The 12,545-nt window shown below is 52.8% G+C and overlaps 1 protein-coding gene across 1 annotated transcript in view; it reads left to right on the top strand.

The window, feature by feature from the left end:
• Positions 1-12,545, top strand: part of LOC311119170 (plexin-A2-like) — a 47,789-nt gene that overhangs the window by 24,746 nt on the left and 10,498 nt on the right. The gene's annotated exons all lie outside the window — the stretch shown is intronic.

Below are 12,545 nucleotides of genomic sequence, written 5' to 3' on the forward strand. Positions count from 1 at the left end.
AATTATGACTGGAGCTGGGCCAGCAGTCTCTGCCTGTTGTTTTCCCGTACAGGAAAATAGCCCACGCTTCACACACACACACACACACACACACACACACACACACACACACACACACACACACTGTCAGTCCCAGAACATCTGTATGTGTTTACCTTTGTTTACTTGTTATGATTGTCTGGTGCAGCATAGAGCACATTAACCCTGTCCCATCACACTACACTAATTGGCAATGGCCCATGTTTCATAATTGGCTTCCTGCTTCCTGCTGCATTCCACAAATAGACTAGGTACAGTTCAGTCAGGATGGCTGAGTCAGGAGAGCAGTGCATTGTGGATACCCTCCCCTCACCTAGACAGGTGTATATAGACCTCTCAGATTTTGACTCAAATTGAGCCCTCCCTGTCACAGCAGTTTTCTAACAGTGCTCTCTGTCTTCACCTAGACAGGTGTATATATACTGTACATCTCTCAGCCTCCCTGTCAGCACACAGCAGGACTTTCTGAGCCTGAGGAGAGTAGAGTGGAGTTGAGTGGCTTATGAGTGCCCTCACCTTGACCCTAACCCTAACCTTGACAGGTGTAAGAACTCTCAGACTCTCAATTGGAACCCTCTTTGTCAGTACAGTACGCCCCTCACATGTTGACACTGAGTGGAGTGGAGTAGATGTATAACAGAACACACACAGGCTCAGTTTTTGATAGTGCAACCCTAAGTAACAGTACAGATGAAAAATGATCAGGCCTAATGTACATCTTACTGTAGAAGGTATTGTTGAAAACAAGTCTAGGTTGGAACTGTTGCTGTTAAAATACAATAAATATGTTTTATTATGAACTGGAATAAACTGATTGATCACATCATGCAGATGTAGACCAGAAAACACACACACACCCAGTCCTAATGAGAAGTGTGTGGCTGGTTGAAGCATGTCTATTCTGGGCTCAGTTTTTGACAGTGCAACACTGAGGTCATGCTCAGCAATGAGTCTGTTTCTCTACTTATTTTTTAAGTATACCAGAGTTCAGAACCCTGACTCACATAGGTATGTGGTGCCAAACTGGATCAGAACATCTACTGCTTTCTCAGTCAGGCAGGAGACCGCTCCCTGCTGTAGATGAGCAACACAGAACTGTGTGAGTGTGTTTGCCTCAAAAAGCATCTTGCTTCAATCAGTTTATTCCAGTTCAGAATAAAAAAGTATTACTTATTACTTGTAATTTAACAGCAACAGTTCCAACCTAGACTTGCTTTCAACAATACTTTCTACAGTAAGATGTACAGTAGGCTGATCATTTTTCATCTTCATCTGTACTGTTACTTAGTGTTGCACTATCAGTAGCTAGCTAGCTTTCTTTGACTAACGTTAGCTATTAGCTGTGTTCAAGGCCAGGGGATTGTTAGAAAGAGATACTCACATCTACTACTATGAGAGATAGCGCTCCCTTATTTCTGCTTATCATCACCTGTTATAAAATGACAACAGTGCCTTGCTAGCGTTCTGCCCTGTTCTGAAAGAACTCCCTGGGTTTACCATCATGCTGTGGATGTTTGGTCAGGTGTCGTTTTATTAATTTGTTCATTTTGAGAGACTCACTACAAGGCACTTCCCCGCACAAAACACATTGTAGGCGCTCCTCGCTATTTCTCAAAGTTTGTATGAAACCAAGAGAGAAACTCATCGCTGTATTTGCGTTTCATGACGATTAAGCTCAGTCAGAGCTTGTGGCTAGCTTGAGTCCATTTGATGACAGCGTGAGTAATGGCGAGTAGGAATGACAAGTCAGTGGCTGACAGCCCATCATCTGCTGCTGAACGACACCGCTGCAGCATGTGGGTCGCGGAGTGATCTTTAATAAAAGATCTGCAGAAACAATATCCGGTAAACCGCGAAGCACACGGGCGTCACCCTCTCCCACTCGCGCAGCTGCCAAACATAGCAGAGACCTCTGCTAAGCAGAGAGCGCACTGAACAGAGAGCGCAGATGCACCTGGCCAAATCAATTCCAGTAATTAATGAAATAACTATACATTTACTCTGACAAGTTGCGACCCACCATTAACAGGTCTGTGGGTCGCGACCCATACTTTAAGAACGGCTGGACTAGAGTATAGAGGAGGCTGCAGAGCAGTCATAAAAATAACTGTGTTGCAGAAGAAACATATAGACAGACAAGCACTCTGTCAGTCTCTACTCTCTCCTCCATTTGAATGGGAGAACAATGACTTGGAGTCAGTGGGGAACAAAACCGTTTTGTGTTGGCAGTGCAGCGTACAGAGACAGAGGTAGCCTGGCACACAACATAACAGAGTAGAGCAGAACAGACGTAGAGTGAAGTCCTTTACCTTAATTCCTCCGCTGGCCTACTTCTTCTGCCCGCTCTCTGAACACTGCTGAGCACTACACCACTGTACCGCAACACTCAGCTCCCGGTTCGGAGGCAAATCAGAGAACTTGCGTATTAAGCACAAGACAAAGAATGAATTCAACAAAGGTTGTACTTTGATGTGCATACTTTAGAGTGTAAACATCTAGGAGGCAAATGTTTTGGTAGCTAGATTGGGTAGAGTTGGTGTTGTGTTGGGTAAAGTTGTATTTTTGGGGCTGTTGGCTCCAGCCCTGGCTGGCTGTGTGTGTGTAATTGAAATGTGCTGCATGCCACTGGCTGTAGGGGACCATTTATCAGCAGTGCACCAATCTGACAGCAGTTTAATCTGATTGGGACACTGTTGGAGTGAATTCATTTAGATTGCAGTGTAAAAAGTGTCAGATGGAAATTAGAAAACTATCTGGCGACCCCAGCAGCAGTGTGACTGAGAAGGGGTAGGGGTGTGGAGGGGTAAAAGGGGGAGGTGGGGGTAGTGGTCTGGATCCTTGACTTGGCAGAAGTTGGCACACATTGCCAGCCTGTTTGTTCTCTGCCCTGTTAGTCTTGGTCAGACTGTTAGTGTGGTTTCCATTAGACTGTACTCCAGTCAGCAGACTCTTTCAATGTTTTTATTATAAACTTCATGTTTTACATGTTAATTTCAAATAATTCATCTTGTTTTTTTCCCCATCTTCCTTGGGGGAGAGAAAAAACAAAACAAAGACATACAGTACATCATACAACAGACAATTAAACGTTTTATAAATATATGTAAATAATAAAATTGGTAGGAGAATAGCAGTTCCTAGAGGGGGCAATGCCCTTCCTCTAAGACAGTACTAATAGTAGTCAGGGTCAGTATCTCACATTTACACTTGTAACATTAAAAAATAATTGTGCCTAATGCAGAGTTGGGTAGGTTACACTCCAAATGCAATCCGTTACAACCACTAGTTACCTGTGCAATCAGTAAAGTCATATTTGGATTAACCAAACTCAATAACGTAATCTGACCACTCTCAATTACCTCTGGATGACTTTCCCCCGCAAGAGGCACCAGAAGAAGAGAAAAAGGATCCATCAAACGCACCTGGTGTGTCACCACAATGGTCCCCGACCGGTGGTCAGACCCGCTCAGGTGGAACAAACCCAAGTCAGCCCCCCTTTTCAATGCCGAACCAAAAGCCACTGAGGAAGCAGAAAGGTGTCACACTGCACTTATTTCTCAAACATCCTTTCTGAACTCAATGTAATCTAAGAAGTAGACTCTTTCTGAATGGCTGGATCAGACAGAAGGCATCCAGAATGCTGAGCAAGCTTTCATAGTTTTGATACTTGTTAAGAACAAAGCCTCTTAATTTCAGGCAGCAACATCTCTTGAGTATGGGGTACTTGACTCTCATTGCCAGACTCTATGAGAGATCAAGATAAACTTGATTTAATGGTGCTCCGTGGGATGTTCAAAGTTTCGTATATTTTTTTATAACCCAACCCTGATCTGTACTTCTCCACAACTTCCCTGACCTGTTTGGAGAGCTCCTTGGTCTTCATGGTGCCGCTTGCTTGGTGGTGCCCCTTGCTTAGTGGTGTTGCAGACTCTGGGGCCTTTCAGAACAGGTGTATACATACTGAGATCATGTGGCAGATCATGTGACACTTAGATTGCACACAGGTAGACTTTATTTAACTAATAATGTGACTTCTGAAGGTAATTGGTTGCACCAGATCTTATTTAGGGGCTTCATAGCAAAGGGGGTGAATACATATGCACGCACCACCGAATTTTTTGAAACAAGTTATTTTTTTCATTTCACTTCACCAATGTGGACTATTTTGTGTATGTCCATTACATGAAATCCAAATAAATATCCATTTTAAATACAGGTTGTAATGCAACAAAATAGGAAAAATGCCAAGGGGGATGAATACTTTTGCAAGGCACTGTAGGTGTCATTAGTTGTGATTTAGGAGATCAGTGCTGAAGAAACAAGTTGTATTGATCCACCGTGGGGTGTCAGCTAGGGTCTTCACTGTGATTTACATTGGACGTTGCAACGGCGACACTACAGCTTGATCTGCACAGCAGGGGGCTTGTTAGTGGAGGGATATTTATTATGTCTAGTACCCTCCACTCCCCAGGAAGTTATAGGGCTACTGGTGTGAGGGGTGTGGTAAGTTGTGGCGACTGATGGAGGAGCACGCTTTGAAAGCTGTATGTGGTGAGGTGTCCTGTTCAATTGAATTTCCCTGCCTTGGATCAGAAAAGCCAGAGAGAAGATTACATTGAGAAACGAGAGAAGATCGATACAGAGTAGAGAAGCATACTGATCACTTTTGTCCTCTTAACTTTTCCCTCAATCAGTCTTCTATATGTATGTATGAGGGCCTGCCTGCCTGCTGAAGTCAGAACAGGGACTGGCTGAGAATACTCTGAATGTGTCTATGTGAATGGATGACTAAGAACACCATTGTGTGTGTTTCGTGGAATACTGTATTCAATGTATTGAGCTTGTATGGTATTGTCCAATACTGAATAGATGTGCTAGATAACATTGTGGTTGTGCGTTTCTTGTTTGTAAAACACTGTTTTAAATGTCTGGTTGACTGACTGTGTGTTTTGTTTGTCCATATACTCCTTACAGGATAGTGTGTCTGACTATGTGTGTTGTGTTTTCTTCCAGGATGTACGGTATGTGAAGCTTTAGGCCAGCAGCATACCACCCTGCATCCCACTGCTGGCTTGTCTCTGAAGTTAAGCAGGGCCAGCAGCATACCACCCTGCATCCCACTGCTGGCTTGTCTCTGAAGTTAGGCAGGGCCAGCAGCATACCCCCCTGCATCCCACTGCTGGCTTGTCTCTGAAGTTAAGCAGGGCCAGCAGCATACCCCCCTGCATCCCACTGCTGGCTTGTCTCTGAAGTTAAACAGGGTTGGTTCTGGATGGGAGACCAGATGCTGCTGGAAGTGGTGTTGGAGGGCCAGTAGGAGGTCCCTGGATGGGAGACCAGATGCTGCTGGAAGTGGTGTTGGAGGGCCAGTAGGAGGTCCCTGGATGGGAGACCAGATGCTGCTGGAAGTGGTGTTGGAGGGCCAGTAGGAGGTCCCTGGATGGCAGACCAGATGCTGATGGAAGTGGTGTTGGAGGGCCAGTAGGAGGTCCCTGGATGGGAGACCAGATGCTGCTGGAAGTGGTGTTGGAGGGCCAGTAGGAGGTCCCTGGATGGGAGACCAGATGCTGATGGAAGTGGTGTTGGAGGGCCAGTAGGAGGTCCCTGGATGGGAGACCAGATGATGCTGGAAGTGGTGTTGGAGGGCCAGTAGGAGGTCCCTGGATGGGAGACCAGATGCTGATGGAAGTGGTGTTGGAGGGCCAGTAGGAGGTCCCTGGATGGGAGACCAGATGCTGCTGGAAGTGGTGTTGGAGGGCCAGTAGGAGGTCCCTGGATGGGAGACCAGATGCTGATGGAAGTGGTGTTGGAGGGCCAGTAGGAGGTCCCTGGATGGGAGACCAGATGCTGCTGGAAGTGGTGTTGGAGGGCCAGTAGGAGGTCCCTGGATGGGAGACCAGATGCTGCTGGAAGTGGTGTTGGAGGGCCAGTAGGAGGTCCCTGGATGGGAGACCAGATGCTGATGGAAGTGGTGTTGGAGGGCCAGTAGGAGGTCCCTGGATGGGAGACCAGATGCTGATGGAAGTGGTGTTGGAGGGCCAGTAGGAGGTCCCTGGATGGGAGACCAGATGCTGCTGGAAGTGGTGTTGAGGGCCAGTAGGAGGTCCCTGGATGGGAGACCAGATGCTGCTGGAAGTGGTGTTGGAGGGCCAGTAGGAGGTCCCTGGATGGGAGACCAGATGCTGATGGAAGTGGTGTTGGAGGGCCAGTAGGAGGTCCCTGGATGGGAGACCAGATGCTGCTGGAAGTGGTGTTGGAGGGCCAGTAGGAGGTCCCTGGATGGGAGACCAGATGCTGATGGAAGTGGTGTTGGAGGGCCAGTAGGAGGTCCCTGGATGGGAGACCAGATGCTGATGGAAGTGGTGTTGAGGGCCTGTAGGAGGTCCCTGGATGGGAGACCAGATGCTGCTGGAAGTGGTGTTGGAGGGCCAGTAGGAGGTCCCTGGATGGGAGACCAGATGCTGCTGGAAGTGGTGTTGAGGGCCAGTAGGAGGTCCCTGGATGGGAGACCAGATGCTGATGGAAGTGGTGTTGGAGGGCCAGTAGGAGGTCCCTGGATGGCAGACCAGATGCTGATGGAAGTGGTGTTGGAGGGCCAGTAGGAGGTCCCTGGATGGGAGACCAGATGCTGATGGAAGTGGTGTTGGAGGGCCAGTAGGAGGTCCCTGGATGGGAGACCAGATGCTGCTGGAAGTGGTGTTGGAGGGCCAGTAGGAGGTCCCTGGATGGGAGACCAGATGCTGATGGAAGTGGTGTTGGAGGGCCAGTAGGAGGTCCCTGGATGGGAGACCAGATGCTGATGGAAGTGGTGTTGGAGGGCCAGTAGGAGGTCCCTGGATGGGAGACCAGATGCTGATGGAAGTGGTGTTGGAGGGCCAGTAGGAGGTCCCTGGATGGGAGACCAGATGCTGATGGAAGTGGTGTTGGAGGGCCAGTAGGAGGTCCCTGGATGGGAGACCAGATGCTGATGGAAGTGGTGTTGGAGGGCCAGTAGGAGGTCCCTGGATGGGAGACCAGATGCTGATGGAAGTGGTGTTGGAGGGCCAGTAGGAGGTCCCTGGATGGGAGACCAGATGCTGATGGAAGTGGTGTTGGAGGGCCAGTAGGAGGTCCCTGGATGGGAGACCAGATGCTGATGGAAGTGGTGTTGGAGGGCCAGTAGGAGGTCCCTGGATGGGAGACCAGATGCTGCTGGAAGTGGTGTTGGAGGGCCAGTAGGAGGTCCCTGGATGGGAGACCAGATGCTGATGGAAGTGGTGTTGGAGGGCCAGTAGGAGGTCCCTGGATGGGAGACCAGATGCTGCTGGAAGTGGTGTTGGAGGGCCAGTAGGAGGTCCCTGGATGGGAGACCAGATGCTGCTGGAAGTGGTGTTGGAGGGCCAGTAGGAGGTCCCTGGATGGGAGACCAGATGCTGATGGAAGTGGTGTTGGAGGGCCAGTAGGAGGTCCCTGGATGGGAGACCAGATGCTGATGGAAGTGGTGTTGGAGGGCCAGTAGGAGGTCCCTGGATGGGAGACCAGATGCTGATGGAAGTGGTGTTGGAGGGCCAGTAGGAGGTCCCTGGATGGGAGACCAGATGCTGATGGAAGTGGTGTTGGAGGGCCAGTAGGAGGTCCCTGGATGGGAGACCAGATGCTGCTGGAAGTGGTGTTGGAGGGTCAGTAGGAGGTCCCTGGATGGGAGACCAGATGCTGCTGGAAGTGGTGTTGGAGGGCCAGTAGGAGGTCCCTGGATGGGAGACCAGATGCTGATGGAAGTGGTGTTGGAGGGCCAGTAGGAGGTCCCTGGATGGGAGACCAGATGCTGCTGGAAGTGGTGTTGGAGGGCCAGTAGGAGGTCCCTGGATGGGAGACCAGATGCTGATGGAAGTGGTGTTGGAGGGCCAGTAGGAGGTCCCTGGATGGGAGACCAGATGCTGATGGAAGTGGTGTTGGAGGGCCAGTAGGAGGTCCCTGGATGGGAGACCAGATGCTGATGGAAGTGGTGTTGGAGGGCCAGTAGGAGGTCCCTGGATGGGAGACCAGATGCTGATGGAAGTGGTGTTGGAGGGCCAGTAGGAGGTCCCTGGATGGGAGACCAGATGCTGATGGAAGTGGTGTTGGAGGGCCAGTAGGAGGTCCCTGGATGGGAGACCAGATGCTGATGGAAGTGGTGTTGGAGGGCCAGTAGGAGGTCCCTGGATGGGAGACCAGATGCTGATGGAAGTGGTGTTGGAGGGCCAGTAAGAGGTCCCTGGATGGGAGACCAGATGCTGATGGAAGTGGTGTTGGAGGGCTAGTAGGAGGTCCCTGGATGGGAGACCAGATGCTGATGGAAGTGGTGTTGGAGGGCCAGTAGGAGGTCCCTGGATGGCAGACCAGATGCTGATGGAAGTGGTGTTGGAGGGCCAGTAGGAGGTCCCTGGATGGGAGACCAGATGCTGATGGAAGTGGTGTTGGAGGGCCAGTAGGAGGTCCCTGGATGGGAGACCAGATGCTGCTGGAAGTGGTGTTGGAGGGCCAGTAGGAGGTCCCTGGATGGGAGACCAGATGCTGATGGAAGTGGTGTTGGAGGGCCAGTAGGAGGTCCCTGGATGGGAGACCAGATGCTGATGGAAGTGGTGTTGGAGGGCCAGTAGGAGGTCCCTGGATGGGAGACCAGATGCTGATGGAAGTGGTGTTGGAGGGCCAGTAGGAGGTCCCTGGATGGGAGACCAGATGCTGATGGAAGTGGTGTTGGAGAGCCAGTAGGAGGTCCCTGGATGGGAGACCAGATGCTGATGGAAGTGGTGTTGGAGGGCCAGTAGGAGGTCCCTGGATGGGAGACCAGATGCTGATGGAAGTGGTGTTGGAGGGCCAGTAGGAGGGATGGGAGACCAGATGCTGATGGAAGTGGTGTTGGAGGGCCAGTAGGAGGGATGGGAGACCAGATGCTGATGGAAGTGGTGTTGGAGGGCCAGTAGGAGGTCCCTGGATGGCAGACCAGATGCTGATGGAAGTGGTGTTGGAGGGCCAGTAGGAGGTCCCTGGATGGGAGACCAGATGCTGATGGAAGTGGTGTTGGAGGGCCAGTAGGAGGTCCCTGGATGGGAGACCAGATGCTGCTGGAAGTGGTGTTGGAGGGCCAGTAGGAGGTCCCTGGATGGGAGACCAGATGCTGATGGAAGTGGTGTTGGAGGGCCAGTAGGAGGTCCCTGGATGGGAGACCAGATGCTGATGGAAGTGGTGTTGGAGGGCCAGTAGGAGGTCCCTGGATGGGAGACCAGATGCTGATGGAAGTGGTGTTGGAGGGCCAGTAGGAGGTCCCTGGATGGGAGACCAGATGCTGATGGAAGTGGTGTTGGAGGGCCAGTAGGAGGTCCCTGGATGGGAGACCAGATGCTGATGGAAGTGGTGTTGGAGGGCCAGTAGGAGGTCCCTGGATGGGAGACCAGATGCTGATGGAAGTGGTGTTGGAGGGCCAGTAGGAGGGATGGGAGACCAGATGCTGATGGAAGTGGTGTTGGAGGGCCAGTAGGAGGGATGGGAGACCAGATGCTGATGGAAGTGGTGTTGGAGGGCCAGTAGGAGGTCCCTGGATGGCAGACCAGATGCTGATGGAAGTGGTGTTGGAGGGCCAGTAGGAGGGATGGGAGACCAGATGCTGATGGAAGTGGTGTTGGAGGGCCAGTAGGAGGTCCCTGGATGGGAGACCAGATGCTGATGGAAGTGGTGTTGGAGGGCCAGTAGGAGGTCCCTGGATGGGAGACCAGATGCTGCTGGAAGTGGTGTTGGAGGGCCAGTAGGAGGTCCCTGGATGGGAGACCAGATGCTGATGGAAGTAGTGTTGGAGGGCCAGTAGGAGGGATGGGAGACCAGATGCTGATGGAAGTGGTGTTGGAGGGCCAGTAGGAGGTCCCTGGATGGGAGACCAGATGCTGCTGGAAGTGGTGTTGGAGGGCCAGTAGGAGGTCCCTGGATGGGAGACCAGATGCTGATGGAAGTGGTGTTGGAGGGCCAGTAGGAGGTCCCTGGATGGGAGACCAGATGCTGATGGAAGTGGTGTTGGAGGGCCAGTAGGAGGTCCCTGGATGGGAGACCAGATGCTGATGGAAGTGGTGTTGGAGGGCCAGTAGGAGGTCCCTGGATGGGAGACCAGATGCTGATGGAAGTGGTGTTGGAGGGCCAGTAGGAGGTCCCTGGATGGGAGACCAGATGCTGATGGAAGTGGTGTTGGAGGGCCAGTAGGAGGTCCCTGGATGGGAGACCAGATGCTGATGGAAGTGGTGTTGGAGGGCCAGTAGGAGGTCCCTGGATGGGAGACCAGATGCTGATGGAAGTGGTGTTGGAGGGCCAGTAGGAGGTCCCTGGATGGGAGACCAGATGCTGATGGAAGTGGTGTTGGAGGGCCAGTAGGAGGTCCCTGGATGGGAGACCAGATGCTGATGGAAGTGGTGTTGGAGGGCCAGTAGGAGGGATGGGAGACCAGATGCTGATGGAAGTGGTGTTGGAGGGCCAGTAGGAGGGATGGGAGACCAGATGCTGATGGAAGTGGTGTTGGAGGGCCAGTAGGAGGTCCCTGGATGGCAGACCAGATGCTGATGGAAGTGGTGTTGGAGGGCCAGTAGGAGGGATGGGAGACCAGATGCTGATGGAAGTGGTGTTGGAGGGCCAGTAGGAGGTCCCTGGATGGGAGACCAGATGCTGATGGAAGTGGTGTTGGAGGGCCAGTAGGAGGTCCCTGGATGGGAGACCAGATGCTGCTGGAAGTGGTGTTGGAGGGCCAGTAGGAGGTCCCTGGATGGGAGACCAGATGCTGATGGAAGTGGTGTTGGAGGGCCAGTAGGAGGGATGGGAGACCAGATGCTGATGGAAGTGGTGTTGGAGGGCCAGTAGGAGGTCCCTGGATGGGAGACCAGATGCTGATGGAAGTGGTGTTGGAGGGCCAGTAGGAGGTCCCTGGATGGGAGACCAGATGCTGATGGAAGTGGTGTTGGAGGGCCAGTAGGAGGTCCCTGGATGGGAGACCAGATGCTGATGGAAGTGGTGTTGGAGGGCCAGTAGGAGGTCCCTGGATGGGAGACCAGATGCTGATGGAAGTGGTGTTGGAGGGCCAGTAGGAGGTCCCTGGATGGGAGACCAGATGCTGATGGAAGTGGTGTTGGAGGGCCAGTAGGAGGGATGGGAGACCAGATGCTGATGGAAGTGGTGTTGGAGGGCCAGTAGGAGGTCCCTGGATGGGAGACCAGATGCTGATGGAAGTGGTGTTGGAGGGCCAGTAGGAGGTCCCTGGATGGGAGACCAGATGCTGATGGAAGTGGTGTTGGAGGGCCAGTAGGAGGTCCCTGGATGGGAGACCAGATGCTGATGGAAGTGGTGTTGGAGGGCCAGTAGGAGGTCCCTGGATGGGAGACCAGATGCTGCTGGAAGTGGTGTTGGAGGGCCAGTAGGAGGTCCCTGGATGGGAGACCAGATGCTGATGGAAGTGGTGTTGGAGGGCCAGTAGGAGGTCCCTGGATGGGAGACCAGATGCTGATGGAAGTGGTGTTGGAGGGCCAGTAGGAGGTCCCTGGATGGGAGACCAGATGCTGATGGAAGTGGTGTTGGAGGGCCAGTAGGAGGTCCCTGGATGGGAGACCAGATGCTGCTGGAAGTGGTGTTGGAGGGCCAGTAGGAGGTCCCTGGATGGGAGACCAGATGCTGATGGAAGTGGTGTTGGAGGGCCAGTAGGAGGTCCCTGGATGGGAGACCAGATGCTGATGGAAGTGGTGTTGGAGGGCCAGTAGGAGGTCCCTGGATGGGAGACCAGATGCTGATGGAAGTGGTGTTGGAGGGCCAGTAGGAGGTCCCTGGATGGGAGACCAGATGCTGATGGAAGTGGTGTTGGAGGGCCAGTAGGAGGTCCCTGGATGGGAGACCAGATGCTGCTGGAAGTGGTGTTGGAGGGTCAGTAGGAGGTCCCTGGATGGGAGACCAGATGCTGCTGGAAGTGGTGTTGGAGGGCCAGTAGGAGGTCCCTGGATGGGAGACCAGATGCTGATGGAAGTGGTGTTGGAGGGCCAGTAGGAGGTCCCTGGATGGGAGACCAGATGCTGCTGGAAGTGGTGTTGGAGGGCCAGTAGGAGGTCCCTGGATGGGAGACCAGATGCTGATGGAAGTGGTGTTGGAGGGCCAGTAGGAGGTCCCTGGATGGGAGACCAGATGCTGATGGAAGTGGTGTTGGAGGGCCAGTAGGAGGTCCCTGGATGGGAGACCAGATGCTGATGGAAGTGGTGTTGGAGGGCCAGTAGGAGGTCCCTGGATGGGAGACCAGATGCTGATGGAAGTGGTGTTGGAGGGCCAGTAGGAGGTCCCTGGATGGGAGACCAGATGCTGATGGAAGTGGTGTTGGAGGGCCAGTAGGAGGTCCCTGGATGGGAGACCAGATGCTGATGGAAGTGGTGTTGGAGGGCCAGTAGGAGGTCCCTGGATGGGAGACCAGATGCTGATGGAAGTGGTGTTGGAGGGCCAGTAGGAGGTCCCTGGATGGGAGACCAGATGCTGATGGA

The sequence above is a fragment of the Coregonus lavaretus genome (genome assembly GCF_964263955.1).
Source record: "Coregonus lavaretus genome assembly, contig: HAP1_SCAFFOLD_2180, whole genome shotgun sequence".
Classification (NCBI taxonomy): domain Eukaryota; kingdom Metazoa; phylum Chordata; class Actinopteri; order Salmoniformes; family Salmonidae; genus Coregonus; species Coregonus lavaretus.